The sequence below is a fragment of the Oryza sativa genome, chromosome 3 (genome assembly GCF_034140825.1).
Source record: "Oryza sativa Japonica Group chromosome 3, ASM3414082v1".
Taxonomy (NCBI): Eukaryota; Viridiplantae; Streptophyta; class Magnoliopsida; order Poales; family Poaceae; genus Oryza; species Oryza sativa.
In genome coordinates, this window is record NC_089037.1 from 21,739,700 (window position 1) to 21,767,023 (window position 27,324).

General features: G+C 43.9%; 2 long non-coding RNA genes across 2 annotated transcripts; one reads left to right on the top strand and one right to left on the bottom strand.

Annotated features, from left to right (window-relative positions):
- The first annotated feature begins 4,635 nt into the window (after positions 1 to 4,635).
- LOC112938207 (uncharacterized) lies at positions 4,636 to 26,714 on the top strand. Its single transcript, XR_010739788.1, has 5 exons — positions 4,636 to 4,904; positions 5,741 to 5,808; positions 26,006 to 26,141; positions 26,213 to 26,326; positions 26,401 to 26,714. It is a non-coding gene; the product is annotated as an uncharacterized lncRNA (long non-coding RNA).
- On the bottom strand, positions 7,951 to 10,945 carry LOC112938322 (uncharacterized). Its single transcript, XR_003241476.2, has 4 exons — positions 10,725 to 10,945; positions 10,100 to 10,222; positions 9,513 to 9,609; positions 7,951 to 8,410 (listed from the first exon to the last, which is right to left on the bottom strand). It is a non-coding gene; the product is annotated as an uncharacterized lncRNA (long non-coding RNA).
- Positions 26,715 to 27,324: the final 610 nt, after the last annotated feature.

Sequence of the window (27,324 nt, forward strand, 5' to 3'; positions counted from 1 at the left end):
GATGTCAGGCCTCGTTGCGCTAGCCAAGTACATCAATGAACCAATGATTTGAGAGTATCTCAGCTGATCCCTTGCTATTCTTCGGTTTTTCCTTAATAGCACGCTGGGATCATAAGGAGTAGGAGCTGGCTTGCAGTCACTATATCCAAAGCGACTCAAAACCTTGTCCACATAGTGGGATTGCACAAGTGTAATCCCACCCTCATCTCCTCTTTGTAGTTTGATGTTAAGAATAACATCAGCCTCTCCCAAATCTTTCATTTCAAAACTCTTGGACAGATAGTCTTTGACCTCCTCAATCACATTAAGGCTGGTCCCAAAGATCAGTATGTCATCGACATATAAGCACAAGATCACCCCTTCTCCCCCACCATAGCGATAGTATACACATTTGTCAGCTTCGTTCACAACAAAGCCTGCAGATGTAAGCGTGGTATCAAACTTCTCATGCCATTGCTTAGGTGCTTGCTTGAGGCCATACAAGGATTTCAATAGTTTACACACCATTCCCTCCTGACCTTCTAGTACATACCCGTCTGGTTGATCCATATAGATCTCCTCCTCCAGCTCTCCGTTTAGGAAAGCTGTCTTAACGTCCATCTGATCAGATGGACGAGAAGACCATGAGAGGCTGCCAGAGCAAGTAGTACTCGAATCGTGGTCAAGCGAGCAACTGGTGAGTATGTGTCGAAGAAGTCCTCGCCTTCCTTTTGGGTATAACCCTTGGCCACAAGCCTTGCCTTGTACTTTTCGATTGTACCATCAGGCCTAAGCTTTTTCTTGAAAACCCATTTGCATCCTACGGGCTTGCACCCATATGGACGCTCAACGACTTCCCAAGTACCATTAGACATAATCGAGTCCATTTCACTGCGTACTGCTTCCTTCCAGTAGTCAGCGTCAGGAGATGAATATGCCTCTTCTATGGTTCTTGGGGTGTCATCCACGAGGTATACAATGTAGTCATCTCCAAAGGATTTTGCAACCCTTTGTCTCTTACTCTTGCGAGTATCTACAATGTTGTCCTCCTCAGGATTTTCCTCAGGCGTTTGATCATTGTGTTCTATCGGTGCAAAGTGCTCATGGGGCATGACAGTTTCTTTACTAGAAGTGCTAGGTGTATATTTCATAGGAAATTCATTCTCAAAGAATGTAGCATCTCTGGACTCAAGAATTGTACCAACATGCAATTCCTTAATCAAATGGATTAATTCTCAAAACTCTTCATCCCATTGATATCCCATAGAAGAATGAATTCACATGAATTCCTAGCATAATGAGCCTTGGAATTTATTTGATTTAATTGATTTAAATGGATTAATTACCCAATTAAATCTAACAACCTTTAGGCTAGATATTTCCTTCTAGTTCGAGCATCTCCAAGAGCTCCTAATACCAGTTCCAAAAGAAAAATTTTACGAATCTAGTTTAAAGCTATGTCTCCAAGAGATGGCTAAAGATGGTTCCAATATTTATCCACATACTCCACGCAATTCCCAATTGATGAAATCGTTGGAAGTTTTGGCCGCTCGCGCCTTTTCTTCCCCTCTCGTGACAATCGTGAGCCGTTTCGTCCTGCGGAATGCTCTTGGTGTTGGCGACCCTTCGTCGTGGGGCAAGCACTCAGAAAGGCATCGACAAGCTCGCCTCCGCTCCAGCCAGTGCGCGGCGTCCCTTCCGTCCAAGGCGTTGCTGCCCCTCCTTCCAAAGCGAGACCTCGCCTTCTGTCCATGGCGCCGTCGGGACTACCAAGGAACCTCATGTGATACTCTATCGTGCCTTGCCACGAGATGGACGAGCCCTGGTCGTGCCCTACCTGCCCCCCTGGACGTGCCTCGCAAACTTGCTGATGCCCTCACTGTCCGCCGCGACAGCTACTAGGCATGCGCAAGATCGCCCTGCTGCACATCATAGCTGAGCGCTAGTTCGTGATTGGTTGGCAGAGCCTAGCGCCGATCTCCCTCTTACCAGAAAAATAGAAAGACACAAACGGTCGAAGTAAGACCTACTTGAGATGATGTGGCATATTTTAAAGTTATTGGAAACAAAATTTAGGGGCACTCTTGGAGTAGGAGGTGATTTTTGGGCCCAATTTATTTTGGAATGGTCCCAATCCAAGATTTTTAGTAGTTAAATTTTAGGATGCTCTTATTAGATATGCATTATAAACCATTAATCCCCTACTTCAACAACAAATATACCTCAAATAAAAAATATCTAATTTGTGATTAAAAAATTCCAGGTATTTATTTATGTAAAATCATCCTGGATGATATCGTGATCAAATATTGTCCAAAATATTATTTTCAATACAGCACATCAGTACGTCACAATTATCATCATCATCATATCTAACGGTTAAAATCTTACGCCTGCCATTACAAGGGAAAATAGAAGGATAGGATCTATCATGCATCTTCTATGATTATTTACAAATTGAGAAATAAAATCTACTAAGTGCACATACTCTTCAATCAGAGATGCCGCTGGCTCTGCCTCTTGGCTGATTGGGTGCCGCATTGATGTCTGCTAGGAGCTTAGAGCAAGTATAATAGTATGTTGTAAGTCGACTAACTGTAGACTTGGACACAAGAACTAAAAGAACTAAAAAATTCTGTGAGAGAGACAAGTGAATCATGTATTAATTGTAAATAGCTGACTATTATATGTGTGGGCTAAGAGAAAACTGCAAAGAACCTTATAACTAACAAGTCGGTTGTATTATTAGCCTTGCTCTTAGAGTAAGGATAATAACAGGCTATAAACAAGCAATATGCTTATGTGGAAGAGAGAGTTAAAGTAAAGTGGATAGTGTTGGCTCTCATGCAAGAGCCAGTTCCACCCAAGCTACAAGAAATATGCATTAAATTCATAGAGTAAGAAAGAGAGAATAGAAAAAAGAGTAAAATGCACCGGCGGTCCTTAAACTTGTCAGGAGGTTTCACTTAGGTCCACGAACTTGCAAAGCGCACATCAAGGTCCCTAAACTTGGTTTATTGTATCATCCCGGTCCAAAACCGCGTTTGACCATGGTCTTACCTACGTGGCACGCCACGTGGATGATGACATGGATTTTTTAAAAAAATTTCTCCCTTCTTCCTTCTTTTTTTCTCTTTCTTCCTTGTCGAAAAGACGAAAATGCCTCGTACACGTCATCGTCCATGTCATCGTCTTTTCATAAAAGAGAAAAAAGAAGGAAGAAGGGAGAAAAAAATAAAAAAAATCATGTCATTGTCCACGGCATGCCACGTAGGCAAGATTACGGTCAAACGCGGCTTTGGACCGGAATGATACAATAAACCAAGTTTAGGGACCTCGATGTGCGCTTTGTAAGTTTGTGGACCTAAGTGAAACCTCCTGACAAGTTTAAGGACCGCTGGTGCATTTTACTCTAGAAAAAAAATAAAGTTAACCTTATAATTAACATATTATACAAGTTAGCTTTAACATTGACTTATAATAAGTAGTGAGCTCTACTATTAAACTTTACTCAGATGATATGCCACATTTAAAAAGAGGACTGAGACGAGACCTGTTGACCAAAGGAAGGGAAGGGATGAACTGTTGTATGCTAAAAAGGAGTCGGCGACCGAAAAAAAATTTGGTGGAGACCGGATGTAAGTATGTAACCGGCCTTACCTGCAGCCCCGCCCCATATGAATGCCATGTGGACTTCCTAAGGATCGAAATTCGAAAGGATCGCGTGGCTTGGCCCCAGATGAATTCATCGGCGATGGTCTTTCCGTTCCTGTTCCAGGCGGTCGCTGCAGCCGAGCAGCAGCACCAGCGGCTGGATCGATCCCGCGGCGCGTCCGGACGCCATCTGCGACGGTACCCGTCTTCCAATTCCTGGTGGCCGCCACCAACGAATCGTAGCACTTCATCGATTACGGCTTCGACGATGACCCTGCAGGCTGCAGCCTCCAGTTCTTCTCCCTGTTCTGAATATTGTATATTGTCTTATGGTTCCTACGACACTTCAATTTGCATGTTTTTTTTTTCCTGTGCCATATATGGACTGGGGAAGCGGCCGGCGACAGCACCTACCCCTCCAGTCTAAATGGTTCAAACTCTAGAAGCCGATCTCCAAAAGACACGGATTAATTAGGATCCGGTATTCATATTATACAAGTGATCCCTATAATTAATTAGGAATCCTCTGCTTTCTGGTGCTTCCACGTCAACTGTTGCACGGTTCGACTTATCCACCCTCACGGTCGCACCACATCGGCTCCCTCTCTTGCATCACGCTATGCCGCCCCACCACAGCGCGCTCACCGCGCCGCATCTTTCTCCTCCTCCTGCATCGCGCTCCGCGGCCCTCACCGCATTGTGCTCGCTGCGCCGCATCCTCTCCTCCTCCTGCATCGCGCTCCCTCTCCACGCCTCCCCACCTTCCCCTCCCCTGCCCCGCCCAATTCCCCTACCTCCACAACGGTTCCTCGCTCGGCCGATCTGCTCCCTCTTCGTGACCCTAGCCTTCGTGCGCGCAAAATCAGGAAAACGGCATAGATGCCTCAACTGCTCCTTGATGGCTACCGTGATGACGCCTTCAAATCTCAGTGCTATGCCCATCTCAGGTATCATGAGTCTATATAACTGGTATCCATTGTGCTGGGTGATTATCAGATCTGGTGGTTTCCATATGTAACTCTGGTAGCTCATGAATACCGGATTCCCCCCTTGCTATGTAACTAATTAATTGTTCCAGCACGCTAGCCAATTTGTTCTTTTGATAAAAAAAAGTAGCTGGATTAGCCAATCTCCATCTTGATTAGGGATTATTGGACGCAAACGGCCTCAGCCAATTCATCCTCTAGCGACGGTGTTGCATTGCACACACCAGCCAATTAATTTCCTATCATCCTGGCCTGCACCATTTTTTCTGTTCCCAATTGGATCAGGTACATTCTTCTTTTCCCTCATTCTCCCCTATTGAGTTTATTGGTTCACCAAATTAAAACATGTGTCTTTTGGATGAGTTCATTGGCTGTACTCATTTTTTCCCATGTACTGCAAAAAAGAAATGCCCTAGGTGTTTGTCTAGTCTGCCAGCCAAGATTTAATATCAGGTTCCCCCTCCCTTTAGATGAAGATCATATACTTTTTTGCTGATGGATCTTATGCTGCATGCTCTCACCTAATTAGAATGTAAATTTTGGTCACTAATTTCTATCTTAAATCATATTTCAGCTATGGTATGATTCAGAAGAGATTCATTTTTTTCTTCAGTGACATTGATTTCTAGAAATTCCAGGCTGTACCCCTTAAATTAGCTTATTTCTTACCACAATATTATTTATTTCAATCAAATAATATATTACCACTCTTGAAAGAATTGTGCAACTGATCCGTATTTAGGCCCCCTTTGATTCAAAGGAAATTTATAGGAATTTTAGAGGATTTTATTCCTATAGAAATTTTTCCTACAAAGCCCTTTGAATCAAAGGAATGAACCCTATGGAATCCTATGAAATTTCTATGAAATGCCTCTTTCCATACAAGTTTTGGAAGAATTTTAACAAGAGGTAGAATCTCATGGAAAAAAAATCCTTTGAGTCTTTATCTCTCCTCAAATTCCTGTGTTTTTCCTGTGGTCCAAACAAACGGTCATTCCAACGATTTTCTTGTGTTTTGCAATCCTCTGTTTTACACTTACATTCCTGTCAGAATCCTATATTTTTCCTATTCCTCCGTTTTTTCATTCTTGTGATTCAAAGGGGCCCTTAGTTTGAAGCAGAGCACAGTGAACAGTGGCCGTTACACTACACAGCACATACTACTCAACTTTCATGATCACATTAGAAGGTTAGTATTTTACTTATTTTCAACATTTGTAGTCAATAGAATTCATTTTTCTATAGCTGATCAAATAAGATTGTGCTTTATTGGAAAAAAATACTTTGACATTCAACCAACTCATTTTTCTATGATCGGTCTAATAATAAGATTATGGTCTGTTGGAAAATACTTTGATCTATTCGACTAATGAAATGTGTAAAATGTGATGATGAAATGTTTTCATAATAGTAATGTTTTTCATATGCACTATTTCTATTTGTGATGGACCAAACGTTCTCTTTTCGTTGTATGCACAACGTCCCGCCGCAACACGCGGGGTACCTTCTAGTTACTTAGAAACACGGAACTAACTTATACAACCTTATTTCTTTTTTGTTTGGTGTAAAACCCATTGCTCGAGGGTTGGAAATATAAATGGCGAATGTATAAGGTTCCCGTAGTTTCTAATGTCCCAAAAGTCTTCCGCATAATTTTTGAGTTTTTGCATAATATTTTGAGTTAGGCCACAGAACGTAGATCAGTGTTAGGAGATTTTGCGGGGTGGTCGGCCTCCACGGTTTGTGGCTTGCACACGTAGTTTGCGAGCAAGCGACCCGAGCGCAGCATCTCCATGCATGAGCGCACAGCGGTCGCAGCCTCGCAGGCATGGGAGACGTGTGGACGCCTGGTCACAGTGCCTCGCGCAGCGCAGGCGGAGGATTGGTTGACGATGTACATGCAAAACAATAGATCAATCTGATTAACAAATGAACAAGATTGATCAAGTAGAAACGCTTACCTGAATCAGCGCAATGAGCGAACTCGTGCAGATAACATATTAAATAACTAGTGGTCTATTGCTGATCCAGAGTAGACGATGACGATCTCTCATACACAAGCACACAATAGATGAACAATGGACACGGATATAGGGAGAGTTATCACAACTTTATTGTTGTCTCATACGTGGATACATTCAAATCTCTTTACCTCTCTCTCGGTATATATACCCATAATAAAGACAATCCTATTAGGATAAGTATAAGTTTACACCAACTTGACCCACATCAGTACACAATAGTATCACATACATATAGAAACCATTTAGAAGTCATAAACATGAAACAATATAGAAAATCTAATAAAACAACCCAAAACTTACTCTGACCTAGAGTTTGCCCGGTTTGACCGTCGGGCAGCCCGGTCAGACCACCCAAACACCTCTGGTCTGAGCGGCATCACCTTCCTAGTCTGATTCGCCTCGTCTAGAGACGAAAACCCTGTTCACCGTTAGAAAACACTATTCACCGTATTTGTAAACACTTAGCTTTGACAATTGTTTATCACCAAGATCAAATCAAAACCTTGGTTTTACAATCTATCCTTCGATGAACATATTGGCAACATCTCCAAAATATAAATTGGAAATTTTTTAAAATAAAAACAAAGAAGTGTCAACAAGCAGAAATGGCAAAAAGAAAGTGAAAAGAAAAACTACCCCCGGCCTTTAAAAGAAATATTTTCTCTCCACAATATTTGCTATCAAAACAAAATCAATGATTTTAAAAATCGAAGCACCCCTTTTAAAGTAGCATACATTTTTTTATATTTATACCCCATTGATAATGATGATTTCATCAAGGATGCAAACGAGAGAATTGATATCCAATAAAGTAGAGATGCTATGGTTCCACAATGATCACTTGTAGTAAAAAGATTTTTATTTCTATTTTTTTTCTACTTGAGAGCTTTGAAGTGTACTTATAGCAATTTCAAGGTCATGTGTTGCAAGACAAGAGAGAAAAATTCATCATCTAGCTATAAGTATGCATTAGAGTATAAACATGAGTCAAATATATTACAATTAAGATCGTCAGCAATAAAGATTTATGTATTTGAACAATTTATAATGCAACATATTCACTAGTACATAGGTTGAAATAAAAACCCCTACACATAGATAAATTGCTTTAACATTCATTCTCAAATTTCTTTTTAAAAAAACAAGAGAAACTTTCAGCAAAAATTCGGGCTTTTGTGCCCACTTTGAACATTGAACACATAACATAAATCTCTTAGTTTTTCGGTGTACGTCCTTATCGTCATTGTTGACCGTCATGACCTACCCGATCTGATTTGCCTTGTCCAAACACGAAAAGCCTGTTCCCTCTCACAAAATACTATTTACCGTATTTTTACAAATACTTACCTTTTACAATTGTTTATCACTAAGATTAAATCAATACCTTGATTTTACAGACTTTACAGGACACGCGTGCCAAGTACTAGAAAATATCTAAGGGTATACTTGTCCTTTTTACCCCCACATTTAACATCGTTAGTGTCACGCCCAGAAATTTAGCCCAAATTTCCAGACTATTTTTTATATTAAATCCCTGTCCAGGAATCAGCCAGGGTACACAAAACGACAAGTAATATATAGTTACAAACGTAAATAAAGCGTAAAATACTTAAAGAAGAGGCACTTAGTCCTCACATGGGAACGAAAGTAGCAGCAGTGGAAAAAGGCAATCCTAGCGGGGCTTCAGCTCCACTCCACAAGAAAAACTCAACTGGGGTCTGAGCCTTGGTCCTCTAATTTCGTCTTCAGCTCAGAAGCACTACACTTCTGAAAAAGGGGGAATAAAAGTAAGGCTGAGTACAACCACCATACTCAGCAAGCCACACCAATGATGCAGATGTGCAAGGGGATTCAAGGATGGTTTGTGGCTATTTGCATAAAGGCAGTTGTAAAGGATTTTATTGAGCAAACAGTTAAAACAATTGGTTAATTAAGGTAACATTAAATCTCCACTGATCAACGCTACACCACGTTGAACAGGCCCAACCATCCCACCTGAACTACAGTGCATTCAGTCGATTTATTAAGAGTGAGACTAATCACGGTGAATCTAGTCGATCGCCCATAACTGCTGGCACGCCTATTCGAATAGTTTTACTCTGGCCAGAGGTACACAACTGTACCCACAAGACACAATTCACCGGCATGTCACCGCGTCATCATCCGCCCATGGTGAACATGTCACCATGTCGAGTGATTGTGACAAGACCCTTCATATAACCCCCTCTGACCAATCGCACCACACCTCAGGTTTCGCCCTCGCCCCCAGCAAGCAACGGGCAGGCCCCCCTCATGCCACGGTGAATCCAAAAGCCGATCAACTGAAGACCCCGGTCGACCCAACTCCATCACGCTCACCCTAGCCTAGGAACGTCAACTAGACGAAAGCTATACTATAGATCAAGCAGTTACCCATTCCCGCTTGTGGTAAGCGCGATAAGTCTTCCAGTGCATCCCGCGAACCGGTCCTTAATTGCCATGGGTGTGATTAGCAAAACCATCCACTCACAGCCCACCATTATGTCACATTTTAGTTTGGTAATTATGGCCAATAAAACATGGTCGATGTCTCGAGCACATAACTCGTTCTGATACTAAAATGTCTAATACTGTAAATATCCCATTGACTGAGCTAGTGGTAATTAAGCATGGCTAAGCATATAGTTCTAGCTAGGTCACATAAGTAACATGAGCTAGTCGAATTATCGCCCAAGTTAACAAAGAACGGATATCAAGTAAACATGGCACAAGCGAGTAGATAGGTAATACCCGGATCCAATTTAATTAGCAAAACATGCATATTTATTTGCAAATGGTAAAACATTTATAAATTGGGATCAACCTGCTCAAGGGGGAATGTGTGACTTGCCTTGCTTCTTCAAACAATCTTCCAAACTCTTTTCCTCGCAACTGCTCACTTCCGAAACGACAGATTCTACACGTTGGCACGCAAAACGAGGAAAAACCTGAATAAAAACCAAGAAAACAGTACACAAAAAGTAAACAATCATGTAGATCTCAATTTTAGATAATTTTTTCAAGTTGAATGGTCCAATTTGGAGTTCGTTTTAATTAGATATGAATTTTAGAAGTTTTGAGCCATTTAAATTAATTTCTAGAATTATTATCGAATTATTGCGCAATTATTATTTATTTTCTCAAAGGAAAAGATAGTTGCTGACGTCTGCAAGGGGCGGCCGGCGCCGACACATGGGCCCCACACGTTAGCGGGCAAAGAGGACGTGGCCTCGGGCGCATGGACAACCCAGATAGGGGGCCGGGGCCGATCCAACGGCCCAGACCGGCCGCGGCTGAGATCAAGGGGAGGCAACCTACCGGCGGTGGCGCACAGCGGCAGCGGCCTGGCCGGACAGCCATCGGCGGCGGTGGCGCGTCGCGAACAGGCCTCGAGTTGGTCGGTGAAGGGGAGAATGAGAGAGGGAGGGGAGTGCTCACCGAGCTCATGCAACGGTGAGAAGGCGACGGGAAGACGACAACGGCACCTAGGGGAGGCAACGGCGATGTCGGAATTCCGGCGAGCTCTGGCGTTGGGAGGAGGTTGCCGGGGTACACCGCAACCTAGGGAAGGCGACGAAAAGGTTAGGAGAGGGAGAGGAGGAGCGAGGCGACGAGCAAAAGCGGCTGAAAGCCGGCAGTGAGGAGAAGAGCTTCACGTTGATGGGGAGGGGAGGGTTTCGGTGGTGATTGGGTCTGGGGGAGCAATGGCTAAGGTGCGGTGCGAGACGACGAAGCTATTGGTGGCGTGGCGCAGCGAGGGGTGGTCAGGAGTGGCGCCCAACAGCGGCCGGAGGCGGTAGAGTTGGTGGCGGCTTGGGTTCATAGTGGAGAGGGCGGCTAGGGGGATGGAATGGAGGAGCAGTGTGGTGGCCGAGCTTGCCTGCGGGGCGGCGAAGCTGGGGATGGCGGTGGATTGGCGCGACGGCGGCCCTAGCTATGGGAAATGGTGGCCGGAGCTCACCAGAGAGCAGCGGCGATGGGGATCGGCGTGGGAAGCTCGGGAGAGGGTGTGGGGAACTCAGGAAAACAGGGAAAAAAAAGGAGAGGAGAGCACACGGGGTACCTTTTTTTGGGAGCGGGGGAGAGGGATCACGGCCGAGAGTGGTGGATTTTCCGGCCGGAGTGAGGGCGGCGACGTGGGGGTGGTGGCGGCGGTTCGGCGCCGATTCCCGCGGAGGGAGTGGGGGAGGAGAGAGGAGGAGGGTGACGCGGTCGCACGATGGGTTCGGGCGCAGGGGGTGGAGATGGGTGGCGGGGTGGCGCGTAATCGGTGGAGGAGTGGGGGCACGGCTCGACCATGGCAACCGGCTAGAGGTAGGGGATGGCCCTGACAGGTGGGGCCACGGGTCCCACCTATCGGCCATGGGAGAGAGGGGAGGCCGGTGGAGGGACGCCGAGCAGACTTTGCAAGGGGGCGGGCCGAGGAAGAGAGAGAGAGAGGCCCGAGAGGAGGAGGGGGGCGCGCAGGCCACGGGGAGAGAAGGAGGGCTTGGGCCGAAAATGGCCTAAGGAGATTAGAAGGAGTTTTAATTGGTTTTCTATTTAATATAATTGATTAAATGAACTTTGTGACTTTAAATTTACTTCTTGAGCTCCTAAAATTCACGAAAAAATCCAGAGAGTATATTAGGGCACAGAATATTATTAAATACACTCGGCCATGATTTTTAAAGGAAATTTTTAATTCCCTCAATAATTCACTTGATTAAATTGATTTAACTTTTTTTAATTCTAGAAAATGTATTATTAATTGATTTTTAATCCCGAACGAAAATCGGGGCGTTACAGTTAGCAAGAATTAACAGAATAGGGGCAAAAACAAAAACCCTAAAAGACAGGGGCAAAATCAATATTGGACATCAAATTAGGGGCAAGAACGAAATTGCCCCATGCTAATAATCCTTATAGGCATCACAAAGCTGCTCTACGCCAATGACGACTTAGTTGAATGTTAACACTTGTCCAACATGAGGTTAAGCAACTTCTTGACCAATGCCACAATGTCCAGCATTGCCCCTTGGTTTGTTTATTTCACTGACATTCTTATTTGCCCTTTAACATACTCATATATTCTCCTATCTTTCATCCACATTGTGTCTAAGTTGCTCTTGAGGATCTGCAAATTAACCTACCATTCTTGGCAGAATCATCCGTGACATACCTCGCTTTGAGGTTGTACCGGACATCCCATATAATTTTCTTCTTCGAGCCTGCAAAAAGGATACCCTTCAAGAGTGCATGAAAAAGATGAGCTCACAACGTCTCGTCCTTATTTGATCAAGGTTCAATATCCTACGAGATCGTTTTCACCTTGGACGTGTAAGTAGTGCAATTGGAGGACATTGGTTGTAGCCTATGGTTACTTGATCTGCACTGTGTCACCTTCCATAGCTATAACCCGAGGAATGATGGGCATTGGCTTAAACCACAGAAATTTGGGCGCATCCAGACTAATACCAAATGCAGGTGCCAAGTTCAATAACATTATTTTCATTTTATGATCCAAAATAAGAAAGAACACGTGAGCGAAAACCTGTGGCAGTTTTCCTCTCAGTTGCTTTAGTTGGAATTGCTATGAAAATTAACTGATTTTCAGAAAAAAAAAAGCAATAAAGGTGGAACATGCTATCCCATGTTCCTTTGACTCAGACAAAATTAACCGATTTTCAGAAAAAAATAGCAATAAAGGTGGAACATGCCATCCCATGTTCTTTTGACTCAGACTTATGACTAGGTCCGTGCCATCCCACGTCCCATAGATTCTAAAATATGACTAGCTAGACACGTGCCATCCCACGCCCCTAAAAACTCAAACTCCCCAAAACACTTGTGCATACAACTAATCGCAACAAAAACAATCAATAGTCACACACGCACAATCGCCACCACCGATGCAGTGCAGGACTCAATCTTGAATATTTGTTGCACTTGCCACATCTTGATTACTGGTTGGGACTGGTGTCGCCAGGAGACCATTCCCACGGAGCTTCTTGAGGCGTTCCTCTACCATCGAGTTGAGGCTAGTAATCTGCTTGACCGTGAGGCCCACAAGGCTAGGGAGGCAGCAGTCAAGGCTGTTGAGGAGGAGGAGCTTTGTCTCGAGCTCATCGTTCTCATGCTTTGCCTTATCCACCTTCTCTTGGAGATTGGCGATGCGCTGCTTGAGGAAGCCCTCCAGGTTAGTCGTGTTCTCGTATTGGTCCTTCTGCGGCAAGGCCCTGAAGCGCTCGATCACACGCCTTGCCTCTGGTACCGATGGCCACACCATCATAGGTTGCGCCTCGCCTTCAGCATACATCACAACGCATGCATCCACGCCATATAGCGTCGAGAGCTCGCTTGCCTTCTTCATTAGGCTCTTTTGCCGCTTCTTGAACATCGCCCGACGAATTGTGTAGTTGGCGAGCCGCTGTAGGTTCACCTTCTGACGAGCTATGGCCAGCACGATTCTCTAGAATTTATCAATAATGAACCTAAAAACTGATTGGAAAGGGTTAGATGGATGCAAGATCAGAAGAAGGAAGCGTGGTGGTCTTATACTGGAAGATAAGATCGCAACACTCACTGGATTATGGCAAGAAATTATCCACATATCCCCAAAAATAGTGTGAATTAATTCGGATTGATATGGTACTAGCTAGCATATCTTTTTGCTTTTAATCGTGTCCATCTCTGGGAGCTTCACCGTGTGGATGAGCTAGCAGTAGCTAGCAAACATTAACTTGCTAGATCATAACCTATTGTCTGATTTATCTGAATAAATTTCACGCGATGACCTTTTGGAATTTAAGTGTTTTCCTAATAAAAATTAATTTGATCTTTATTTGACTAATTATATTTTAATGAATAAATTGAAATAAAAATAACTTTAATTTGACTAACTAAATTTAATGTTTAATTCTTTTACCCGTTTTCATTTGTTTCGTCTTCTTTTTTTGTTTTTCCTCGAAGATCAATTAGGTTGAGCTTAGTGATAAAGTTAAATTTTTTGAATTCCTTTTGTTTAGAAATTTTCCATGATATAATCAATTTAAGAAAATTGGCACAAATTGTCCCTTTTTCTGTTTTATCTTGTTCTGTGTCACATGGACATTAGAAATTAGGCATGCTTTGAGGTTAGTACAAACTTGTGTCAGTTTATAGGCCCCTAAGTGGGTTTTGTGATAATTGAAGATAAAGCAGTTTAGGGAATAATGATAATTAGTATATCAACAGGTGACGCTTTATGACCGTAAAACAAATAAACTTCTTGTTATTTGTTCTTATGTTCAACAGAAATTGATCCATGAGCATATGGATATTGTTGTACGTTTGACCCGAGAATATTCTAGGATATCCGGAACCTAAAGTGTACTTATTCCTAATCGATTGTTCATGTTGAAATTTTTGGAAAGGATGTAAGAGGTAGAACCAGGTTGAGAGGGTCCTCCAGTCAAGGTTTAATGTGACTTCTTCTGAACGATTACATCCTAATACTTGTTTGCTACGGGCATACGATTAATTCACTGCAAGAAGATGAACACCAACATTCCAATACAAACCATCGCACTAGGGTTAACGTGGCTGATTGTTGACGCGAAAAACACGCACGGAACTGAGAGATCTGCTTAATTCTAGTGCCGGTCCAAAGAAATTGCCTTGGGGTTATGAGCGTGCCAGCTGGTTTGATCCTACAACTAACCAGATAGAAAAAAGACAAAGAGTTAAATCCATCAACGATAGCCGATCGGCTAGATTGCCGATGACGTATCGTCCGAAGCCATTCCGAAGTAACTTGCATCAGATCGGCAAAGGTAGATAAAACTTGGAGATTGTTAGGTCTACTCGATCGGCTGTAGATGTTAACGATACGCAATCCATCCGATGGAACACGCTTAGATCGAGTGATTGGGATAGATCGGTCATCGCACCGAGATAGTATAAATCACTCAATATCTAAATGTGCCCCAAAATAGGGATTATGTATGCTCACAGCATATCCGATAGGGCAATCTAACGTGCATCGGCTAGTACTCCGATACCACCTTATACCAAGATATCAGCACAGATGAAATATACAAAACTGAGATCAATCTAACAAGCAGGGTGAACTAGCAGACTGATAGGAAGCTTAATATATTTTAAATAGATGAGATCTTGATATAAAGGGAAGATTTAGACAATCCAAAACCAAGTAGGGAATCAAAGATGGCTAAATCAGGTAAGATCGGCTGAAACCCCGATGCTATCTTTATTAGTAATCAAAGAAAGAGCTAGATAACACGTTTCAAAACAATACTTAACAGATCGAACCTAACCGATGCAGCATTAAGCGTGATAAGAAACATAAGATCTAAGCAAATCGATGAAAACTCATTCAAGATGGTAGATACACCGCATAGTCTTGCTTGGTATCGAAGCCTAAACCTATCGGCTATTTTCAATGATAGAGGCTTGCCGATGAAGTTTAGATGATGAGACCAATCTAGATTATGCGGTATATATGATAACTCGACGATTTATATGGACATGATTAGAGTGTCATAAAGATGTAAGAACTAATCCTGAGAACGCAAATCGCCATAACAAGCTTTACCTCTTCGTCGGAGATCGAAACCCGATGCAGCCCAACTCGAAAGAAAAACTCGTCGAAACAACGAAAATAGAAAAGGGTGGCGATGCGCCGAAGTATTGTTGAACTGTCGTCACTTGATTACAAGGTATTGGGTCATATTTATACCCGAAGTACATAATATGTCCTTGCTGGACATGACTCTTATCTCTAACACAATTTAAAGTACGAAAAAGTCCTTTAGGTGGACTCTTATCAAACATATCTCTAAGGAAACAGAAAATGTCCTAATTAATAAATACAATTGTCCTTCTTTAGGACTCCAATCCTCGCATGGCAATGACTATGAAGTGCTTTGACTAATCCTATTGACAAATGTGGGACCGCCTTTTTCGAGTCTGGTAGCATCGGCTTGACTCCGTCAGATTTGGTGCTAGCCGATATGCGGCAGCCGATACTGCCTGTAGCCGATTCATGCGACAGCCGATGTTGTTTGTAGCCGATGCGTACTCTGCCTTCTCGAACGAAATCTCTCCAAATCAGCTTTGACCCCAGCTTTGAATCCGGCCCATGGCATTGCCAAATTTGGTCGTTAACACTGACTTTGAAGGATGGGGCTATCACCACCCAAATGACTACATTCTTCATTTCCTTTGGACATCTTCCTAGATATAACTGTGCCCAAGAACTACACCAACTCAAATAATTACCGCTTGACTTAGTTGCAAACATAGCATACGTAAATGAAACTAAATAAAATAATGGAATGAGAAGAGTATGCATGCAAAGAAGACCAAAATGACTACTCCTAGCATGGCCGCATCTCTAAGGAAAAGATTAGAAGATGAACCAACATCACTTACTCCTCTTTGAACTTCCCTTTGATAAGGCATCTAGACCCCTAGAGAGTTTTGGTGGCTAGATGATGAGGAAAAGTAGGGGACTAACATGCAGAAGTACAGGAATTAGCCCCTATAATGCTTGAATGACACAAGGATATCCCAATAAACAAAACCATGCAGCAATAGTGCCCGAATAAATTTAATTTTGCTATTTGAGTTATAGGAAGGAAAAAGTACGAAGGACGAATTACCCGTTCATATCCACTGCCTCCACCGTCCTCCTCTTCGCCGCTTGCTGCCTCCATAGTCCTCCTCAGCACGGCCCACTGGCCGCCGTGCCCTCCCTGCAAGCGCTGCCACCCGCCTTCAGCATCCTCCTCGGCAAGACGCCCATCGCCCGTCGCCTATGCCCTCCCCACGACACCACCGTCCACCACCGTTCTCGGCGCCCACGGCACTAGAGAGATTAGAGAGTGTCACACCCTGAAAATAGCTAAATTATAAATTGTTGTAAAAAAAGGAATTTTTAGAATTTATTTAATAATTAAAGTAAGTGTTTGAATAAAATATATGAAAATTTTGAACATTAAATTGATATAGATAAAAACTTTATTAAATATTTTAGTGTCCAAATATTTTCTGTATTTTTCCCGGAATTATTTGAGCATTATAAGTATTTTTAATAAATGAAACATCATTTCAGCAATTATTTAAATTAAAAAGTCAATCAAAATCCTCTTCTTTGTCTCGGGCCAAATCCGGCCCATTCCCTTCCTTCCTCTCTCTTCCGCCGGCCCAACCCGAGCCTGCATCCTCTCTTCCTCTCTCTGCCGAAGTTCTATTTGCTTCCCTCCTTCAATCGGGCCGAGGAAATGAAGCCCGGCAAGAAGTCTGTTTTGCCTCCCTCTGCTACAGTGTCGCCCCTAACCTCCAGCCGGCTGATCTCCTCCCTGCCGTGCCCGTGTACAGCGCCGCCTCCCCACCAAATTCGTCCTCTCCGTTGCTCCTCTTTCCAAATTAATTGTGGGAATGGAATCCTCTCAATCTCCTCTTCCTTTCCCCCAAGAAATACCGAAAAGTTTATATGGAAATTCTTTCCAATTTCGCGGATCGAACCCTACCTAATCTGTCGCCGATTCCATCCGTTCCCGAGCCGATCTCTCCCTCTTCCGGCTATAAATAGCAGCCCCTCGGCCTCCTCTTCCGTTTCCCCTCTTTTTCCTGAGCCGCCGTGCCCTAGCCGCCTCTCCCCACGCTAGCTTCTCTCTCCTAAGCCGGCCACCGCTCCAGCCACGTCGCGCCGCCTCCTCGGTCGACCCCGACCTGCGCCGTCGCCTCCCTCGGCTTCGCAAGGGTGAGAGCTACCCCGGCCACCCGTTCCCTTGCGCCGAATCTCGCCGGAATCCGCTCGCCGACGCGAACCCGACGCTTTCGGTCTTTGCCACGCCTCCAGCAACCATCCATCGTCGACTCCGTGGTCGCCGGACCTCGCCGTATCCACTGTTGGCATCGCAGCAGTGAGGAGAAGCCCGGCAGCCACCTCCGCGAAGACGCAAGCCATCGGAGCACCGTCGTCACCGTGAAGCCGATTTGTTCCATCTTCAGCCGCGCCGTTCGTCGCCGTCCATCGCCGCCTTCGTTCACCGTCGCCACCCTCGGGATCGCAGGAGCGAGGTGAAGACCGTCCGCCCCTCGGTTGCTGCCTCTCGTCGCCGGAAAGCCGTCGCCATCGTCAACCCAAGGTCGCTGCCTTTGGAGCTCGTCGCCTGCCATCTCCCTCGCCGTCTGTCGTCACGTATGTGGTGGTAAGGGTCGCCTTGATCTCCTCTCTCTCCCGGTACCCTCCGTTTGCATCATTGTACCGTGGTTCGCTGGTAACTGCCGTTCCCGTGCTTGCGGGCGTCGATCTTGCGTGGCAGCCATGTCATCGCTGACATGAGCGTCATCTTGGCCATCCAAAATTAATATAAATTTACCATCTCTTTTTAATGACATATTATTCCTTTTTAATATATGTCATCTACCAAATATGATATAATCTTTTTCCGGAGGATGTTTTAATCTTCTGTCTCAGCTATAAATCATTTGTAAATTGTTTAATCAATTTGGAATAGTCTTTTCTTTAATAGGTTTAATTAGAATTAAATCTTGTAAAATTCATATCTAATTCATACGAACTCGGAATGAGGTCGTTCAAGTCTCATAATTCATCTAAATTCAAGCTCTACCCATATGAACTTTAATTGTACTGTTCATTTGGTTTTTTTAGTGTTTTTCCTTGTTTTGCGTTTTAGGTTTAGACTTCCCGTTCTTTCGGAGGATTGTTCGTTCGTTGGAGAAGTTCCTGAAGACAAATTGAAGACGCTTGTTTGTAAGGCAGGTCACACAGATCCCCCAAACAACCCTTTGAGCATGTTGAACCTGTTTAAAGCTATTGATTTATTTCAACTTATGCATTGTTCTCGAATGTCATTGGGTGGTGAGCCTTTCTCATTTAATTATGGCCGAAGATGACTTTATTTTCCTATGGGTTATAATTTGACTAGCATGGACCTTATATATTGGATTGGTTCAGCTAGATGTTATTTATAGTTGCTTAGCCGTGCTTAGAAACATTAGCTCATTAATAGAATAAATCATGCTTCACTATCACTTATGGATATTTAATGGAAGCTCACGATGGTCAATCGTGATTGGTTAATTAATTAATTTGCCAAATAAAACTTGATAAAGGTGGGTTGTGAGCACATGGTTTTGATGGTCGTGCTCATGACAATTAAGGACCGGTTCACGAGTTTCAGTTGTGAAACATTAACCGTGCCAACCACAAGCCAGTATGGGCAACGGCTTTACCTTTTGTATAGCATGGTTCATTGCGGGGCACCAGACTGAGAAGTGGCGGAGATAAGCCCACGGGGGTCGCTGGGGAGTCCATGTCTTGTTTATAAGGGGGTGATTATGATCCAGGAATGGTGCGCTGTGGTGGATTGTGTTGTGCGAAGGGTACTGTCACGATTTCCCCCTTTGCAGTGCCGTGGTGGTACTTCGGGGCATGGTAACATGTGCGGGATCGTGTCTTGTGGGTACAGTGGTACACCTCTGGCCAGAGTAAAACTATTCGAATAGCCGTGCCCGCGGTTATGGGCGGGTCTAACAATGTCTTTCGTGATTAGTCTCACACTTGTCACCATAATAAAAGATGCTATAACTGGTAATAATTTGATTAGCTCCTGGTTTGGAATGGTACATTCCTGGTTTGGAGATAGATCTGTACAGCCGGGTATGGTTGTTCAGGATGGTTGGGCCTGTGCAGCATGGGTATGTTGTACAGTGTTGATTAATATTGATGATTAATTGCTCTACTGTTTTACAATTCTCAAATGTTTGCTAAATGCTGCTTTTGCAAATAAGCTCTATATTATGCCATTCTTTGGTATCCTTGTGCACTTGCATATTTGCTGTGTGGCTTGCTGAGTATGTCATATGCTCACCTTGCAATAATCATCAAACCTCAGTTGAAGAAAAAGGATTCAGAAGGAGAAGACGTTTGGCATATACCCCAGTTGAGCTGCCTGTGGGAGTGGAGCTGAAGCTCGCTAGATTTTATTTTTTCCGCTGCAGTTTTCTTCATGGTGAGGACTAAGTGCCTCTTATGTAAGTATTTATTCGCTTTAGTTATTGATGAATCTGTATATTAAATTGTCAGTTTGTGTACCTCGGCTGATTCCTGGACGAGGATTTTATGCACAAATGAGTTCGGAAATTACTAGTGAATTTCTTGGCGTGACAAGTTGGTATCAGAGCCATCTCGACTGTAGGTCAAGCCAAACGGTTAAACCTATAAGGACATGTCTTTGCTAAGACAAAAATCTATTTGCGAAAGTCTATTTTCCTCCTTATCCCATTGCTCTTTGCAAAAGCTTTTCTCATCCTCCCTTCCTCGTCTTTCAACTTGTTTTAGAGGAATCCCTACAAGGAGAGGTTGGAAAATATGATGGCACGCTTTGATGAAATATGGGGTGATCTGCCCAAAAAGATTAATCAGATTAATGAGAGAAGAGAAGCTCTGGAAAGCAAGGCATTATTCTAAAGGAAGCTGAGAAATATGGGAACTATGGTTTTACAAGTGAGCTTTGTCGTATGACGTATGATCTTGGATATGAGGTTCCACCAAAGTACACTAAAGTATCTACTCATGTTGGAGACCAACTGCATTGCAAGACAACTGTTACTCTTGTTTCCGACAAGGAAGATCTTCCCCAGCTATCATTCAATGGCAAGGCTAATTGTTTCTTGTATGCTCGTGAAGGTGTCGTTTCGCCAATTGTTTCTTTTATGCTCGTGAAGGAGTCGCATATGAAGCTTTGTGTCGTCTCGGTTGTCATTTCAAGGATTGTCTGGAGAATTTTACATATTACTACCATCCGAAACATGGTGATGATTTTTGGTTGAACGGTTGTACGCATACCCAAGGAGAAGATAACCAAACGATTGTGCATATGACTACAATGTTGGATGCTATTGATGACCTCCACACTAATTACAAGACTCAAGCCATAAATCAGAAGCATGCCCAACAGGAGAAAATTGCCAAGCTACAAAAGATGGTTGAACAAATGGAAGATATGTCTCAACCTGAAGATAGTGACACCGCCAAGATGTTGAAATATACAGAAGCTTGTTTTGCCCAGTATCGCAAAGACACCAATCGTAAGCTCGTTCTTCGCCAGAAGAGGATCTTCGAATTAGAAAATGAACCGTGGAAGTTGAATGTAGAACCTTCATCGGATGAAATATGATTATGAAGAGGTGAAGCCTATTCATGTTGTCAAGTGTCCCTGCACTGGAGTTATTATTTCTCTCATGGAAGGACGATTCCCGTGAAGATGAGTCACTTGAGAAGCCCAAGTTCAAATGTAAAATGAAGAAGTTTTAAAGCACCTATGGCAAAACCTAAGCTTTATCCTCAAGAGTAGTGGTCTTATGTTTAGTTAGATCGTTGTGTTAGTTTGCTTGCTTAAGTTTTGTTTGTGTGTGTGTGGGTTTTAGCGTATGGGGTATATCGAGGGTTGTGATATAACCATACTAGTTTCAGTGTTCAGTTCAGTGTTAAAGAACAACCTACCTCACATCAATAAAAGTTAAAGTTTAGTAAAAAAAATCTATTCTATTCTGAGTCTCCTGTCTACTTTCTCTTCCCTTTCTATCTCTCTCTTACCTCCTACCTAAGAGAATGAATTCAAGGAAATGAAGTTTTGTGCTCAACAGTGCGAGTGGTTTAAACAAGTAAACAGTTAATATACTCAACCTGGTTATTTCAGCTAAGGAACAATGTGTCTGGATCTCCAAATAAAATTCATCCATATGCTATTATGGACAACACAGTTTGTCATCCAAGGAAGGTTAAAAGTCAGAAGCTCAAGGGACGCCATTGAAAAAAAAATTCAAGAGAATTGTTCACATTTGATCTCTCACTCATTTTAAGGTTCCAAGTTTGATGTGAGCAAGAGTCATTAAGGAATAAGAAAGATAAAAGCTTACATCTATGTCATCAAGATGATTATTATCACTACAGTGTGGTTATTCATATCAAGGTGTCTGAAAGGACAATTCTTTTTGTGCTATTTTTAAGTCAAGAGAATAGTGTTAGTAAGGCTAGGACATTCAACAATGAGGAATGTAAAGAGATGTTGATTTAGAAGAAAAAAATAGCAAGAAGATTCAATTCCCACGTCTTCAATGTGAAATAAATGAAAGTTGAAGTTTGCATGGTTATGGAAAAAGTAAAACGCATTAAGTGGACCCATTTTCCTATTACTATGGTGAAGGTATATCAAATAAAAGATTTGCCTCTCGATTTAAGGAATGGATCAGGAGATAATGACTGCCAGCTCAATTCAATAATAGTCAGGTTGTGAAGGATGGCAAAAGTTGTAACAGATCATCGGACGGCTTCCTGTTGATGGCAGTAATCATGACATTATTTCTGTTAATAGTAACCAGATAATACTGTCAAATGTGATCAGCAAAAGTATCATCAAGAAAGGTTCAAGTTTGTATATGTTTTAGTTTGTGTAAGAAGATTGTTAATGAAGAGGAATGCACCCCTTTCATGTTGGGGATTGGTATGAGTTAATTGTTTTGAATCAAGAAATTTTTGTAGAGATTATGCTAATTGTAGTTAAGAATCAACAGTTCTAGAGAGAGATATATGGAAAATGTGTTCATGACAGTCTATTCAATGTGAGACAATCTCTAAAGGACGATAGTTGAAGTTCTAGCATTAATAATCAATCAAGTAAGATGAATATTCGCAGTAGATGGTTGCACATATGATTCTACCCTGGATGTCGACAGTAAATGCCATGAGAACTGGAGCAAGTTTGAAGTGTAATAATAATTGATGCAAGATATCAGTCACAACAATATTCTCTATTGCAACTTGATCAGATTATAACTGAAAGGACGAGTTAACTACGTTACTATTACCCAAATGAATGAAACGCCAGTCAATGTCTATATTGCAAAGGATCTATAATAGTTCAAGAGAGTTAAATGGTTCGTGTTTTCATGAGTAAAAAATATGGCTCTGGCAGGTGCAATAATAATTAGACAGAGGATAAGATGTGGAACCAAGCAATCAATTTATTCATGTATTCCAGTTTGTCAAAGATATATGAGATTCAAAGTTGTTTTATGGAATGCCAGTCTGTTTAAAGGTTGTGGAATCAGTTAAAGAGAGTAATTGTTGTGTTGAATAAGTATGACACTAAAGAGAGTGAGACTATGGATTCTACGATGTTGTATTGGAATCTTATAATTGCCACATGAACCTTAATATTTATAAGAGAGAGGGGGAGAGAAAGAGAGGGGTGAGGAGGAGAGAAGCTGATAGGTGGGTCCCACTGATTATTTTTTTAAATGCTGATTGGACTGCCACATGTACACCACATAGGACGAAAACCACTCTAGATTGAGTCAAGGGGGTAATTCGTCCGGTTTTAAAAGTTTAAGGTGTGAAATATCTGGTATTTTGAGTTTAGGGGTGTAATTTGATCGATCGAGATAGTTTAGGGGGGTAATTCATACTTTTTCCTTATAGGAATGCCGCAATATCAAGAAGGGTTCATATCAATGGCCCTAGTTGGTGCACAAGCACTCAATTTCTTTGATCCTTAGAGAGAGACACCTGACACCACACTCACAAGGGAAAAATTGGGTTTAGAGCAAAAGGATCATTAGAGACTCCATTAGTTGCAACCGGATACTCCAGTAAACTTTCACTGGCAGGCGGCGAAAAACTGGACGAGAAATTTCCATACCTTTTCCTCTGCCTGGCAAAATGAACCAACCGAAGATTTTGTTCTTCCTTTCCTGGAGTGATCCAAGTGTGACCAGATACTTTGGTCCTGAGGAAAGAAGTCTCTGGTGTTTGAACATGAAAGTAACAACTAGTTTTGTGTGGCTGCGATTATTTAACTCCCCCACCGACCCAACCAACCACCTGAACTAATCAGTTCCATCAGACTACACTAGGGTGAGACTAATCACGGTGAATCTGGTTGACCGCCCATAACCGCGGGCACGGCTATTTGAATAGTTTTACTCTGATCAGAGGTGTACAACTGTACCCACAAGACACAGCCCCACGACACGTTTTCGTGCGCCGACATGCCACCACGACATACCGGAAAGAGGCCGTGACAGGACCCTTCGCATAACTCCCTCTAGCCAAGCACACCACACCTCAGGTTTCACCCCCGTCCCCAGCGGGCAACGGGCAGTCCCCTCTCGTGCCTAAGTGAATCCGGAAGCGACAGAGGCCGTCGTAGGGCCCGCCCCGCTCCATCACGCCTACCCTTGTCTGGATGCGTCAACTAGAGGAAAGCTACACTACAAGCCCAGCCATTGCCCACGCTGGCTTGTGGTAAGTACGATAAGTTCTTCCAGGGTATCCCGCGAACCGGTCCTTAAATGCCATGGGCGCGATCAACAAAACCATGCACCCACAGCCCACCATGTGATTTATTTTAATTAACCAACACCGAAGCGGTGGCACTAATCCAACATTACCATTAGAACCTACAGTCTATACATTAATATGATTTCCCCCATTATGTGCTAGTTGAACTAAGCATGGCTAAGCAATCCCTAGTCCAATCTCTAGTCATGTTTATAACCCAAGCTATCAAAGGAGCATGGTACAAGAATAGCATGGCTGTAACAGTAGGTAAACATCCCATAATATTATTGCAAAACAATGCAGTACTTGAAGGAAAACTATAGACCATTTGCAATATAGGATCAACATGTTCAAGTGACAAGCATGACTTGCCTTGCTCTGCTGCTGGAGGAACCTCGACGACTATCTCAAAGTACACCGGAGCGTCGGGAGAGCCGGAATCTAAGCGTCATACAAAGAAAACAATACAAACAGGCTATAAGACTACTAAAACAGAGAACAAAACCATTTTTAATGGATTCTAAACATTTTTCTTGATTTACTGAGACTTGAATGGGCTTAAACAGAGCTCGGATGAATTAGATATGAATTTTAGAAGATTCACTGTGTTTTTACTGTAAAGAGAAAAACCTTAATTATTTATTGCGCAATATATCGCAGGGCTGACATCATCAAGGAGGGGGGCGGCGCCGACATGCGGGCCCCATTAGTTGGTGACACAAGGGGGAAAGGAGGGGGCACTGACAGACAGGCCCCACTCGGCATCGGCCCAAGGGGAGTGGTGAGGCGCCGGCCAGGCCCGGCATCAAGCCGGCCGGCCTGCCATGGCAAGGGCGGCGGCGCGCGCGTCGTCGGTGACGGCAACCGGCGACGCGAAGGCGGCGGCGCACGGCCGAAGCGGCGGCTCGGCCCGGCTCAGCGCTAGGAGGGAGAGGGAGGGGAAAAGAGGAGGAGGGGCGCCTCACCGTGAGTTGGCCGGCGCGGGGGAAGACGACGGCGAACGGCGACGGCGACGGCCGGGGAACGACGGTGAACGGCGGACGGCCGGGGACCGAGACACCCTAAGAGAGAGAGGGGTTAGAGGGGGAGAGGGAGTCCACGGCGAGCGGGAACCGTGGCTGACGGTGGCGGCTATGGAAAGGCTCACCGGCGCACGGCGGATGGCGGCGACGGTGTGGTGCGGCGGCGACCCTAGCGGCGGCTAGAGGCGGCTGGAGCAATGGAAGAGACGGCGGCGGATGGGGGCACGGTGCGGGAGCGGTGGAGAGCTCGGAAGAGGCCGGTGGAAAAAAGGAAAATGAGGAGGAGGATGTTGGGATGAATTATATAGGGGCGGAGAGGTCGGGAACGGCCGGGAGTGGCACGATTTCCCCGGAGTTAGTAGGGGAAGTTGGAGGTGGGGAGAGAGAGAGAGAGAGAGAGGCGGGATTCGAATTTGAATCCCGGCCATCTCATGACGTGGGCGCGAGCGGAGTGGGGGCATGGGCGCGGGGAAGACGGGGCGTGCGGGAGTGGGGCACGGGGAAGGCGGAGAAGGTGGGTGGCGCGCGCGCGGTGCGGCGGTCGCCGGCTCGGGGAGCGGCTGGAGGTTGGGGAAGGGGCTGACAGGTGGGCCCCACCTGTCAGTGCCTGAGGGAGAGAGGGGGAGGCGGCCTGGACTTCGGGAGGAGAAGGGAAAACGGGCTGGCCCGGTAAGGGAAGGGGCGCAGGAGGGGGAGGAAATGGGCCGGCAGCCCATTTGGGGAAAAGGAGGGGAAAAAGGAAAATAATTTCCAGGGATTAAATAATGCTGGTGCTCAATTTTAATTGGTTAAAATTATTTCTAGAGCTCTGAAAATTTCACTAAAAATCTTGTTAGCATATTTCGACATGTAGAACTCAAGAAAAATCCCACATGCCAATTCCGATTATTATTTGCATTACTTTATTAGGGTTTCTCCTGCTTTGACTCTGGTATTGTCTCAAGGTGATTTATAAATTCAATTTAGGCTTGGGGAAAGAACTTCAGGGTGTGACACTATATCAAGTGATGAGGACATCAATACCGCCGATACATCCACGCTAACACAAGTCCAAGTTCATGGTCCTATTATCCGTGCTCGCGCACGTCAACTCAACTATCAGGTGTGTTCTTTTGTGCATTCATATTCATCCTATTTATACCCTAGGGACACGTGCACTCTTGTTTTACTTAGGAATGATGGAGAGGATCAAAAGCAGAGTGGATTCGCGTGGGCTGGATTCGGACTGCAGAACAGCACCAACTTGTGACGATCACCGTGACTTCATGCGGACTCCATTTTGAGCGTGCAAGTATTTCATAGAAAGCTTATCAAGTCTACTTTTAAATGGATCTGGCCTCATGTCCATATCTGTTCTGCAGAGGCTGCAATTGTCATTTTACTACAGATACCTTTTTCTGTCCATGGTGCCGCGTCACCTTATTTGGGTCCAATGTGCTGTTTATCAAGTTGAGTCCGTTAAGGGCGCGTCTTAGGGTTAGAGGACGACCTCAACTTGTCCTCCCCCCTATATACCCTTAGCTATCACACATAAATTCCGGTTTTGTTTAGATCAAAGTTTTGCTTTGCTACTTTGCCATGTAATCCCGTGATCGTGTAGATCACCGGTTTGCTCGTTACGGAAACCCACCTGTGATATTTTTGTTGATTCAATCTTACATCTTTAATTTGCCAATTGAGTTGCTTGTTCTTGATAGTTCTCAATTGCTTGCAAGAACAAATACCCTCATGGTTGGACTGACCATGCATCTGTCAAGATTCACGATTGCCTCTGGAGTTGGTGTAACGATTGCTAAGGCACAACATCCTTGGATAGTTGTAGTTGGATCGCCAACGTTGCTCCATCCAATCGACTTATCCTCTCATCGAAAGATAGGGACACCCTAGATTAGGGGTGGGCAGAAAAAGACCGAGACCGAAAAGATCGAGACCGAGAAATTCGGTCATCAATTCGGTCCTAGACAGTGAAAGACCGAATTTTGTTCGGTCAATTCGGTTAGTCTCCTTGGTTAACCAAATAGACCGAATTAACAAAAAAAAAATCTAAACGCAACCTACTATCCACTAAGTTCAATAGGATTACTTCTTCTAGGCATGCAACCTCATAAGAGTCTTTACTCATACATGCTTACGGATTATTTTTATGATTTTTGTGTTGAAAATTACCATTATTTCTTTGCATATATGAAAAATGTTGTTGAATGCAACCGATGTCGATGTCGTAACCAGCAACGGTGACCGCCGAGACACCGCGACCTTGGCGTCCTTGGCACCATCACTTGGCA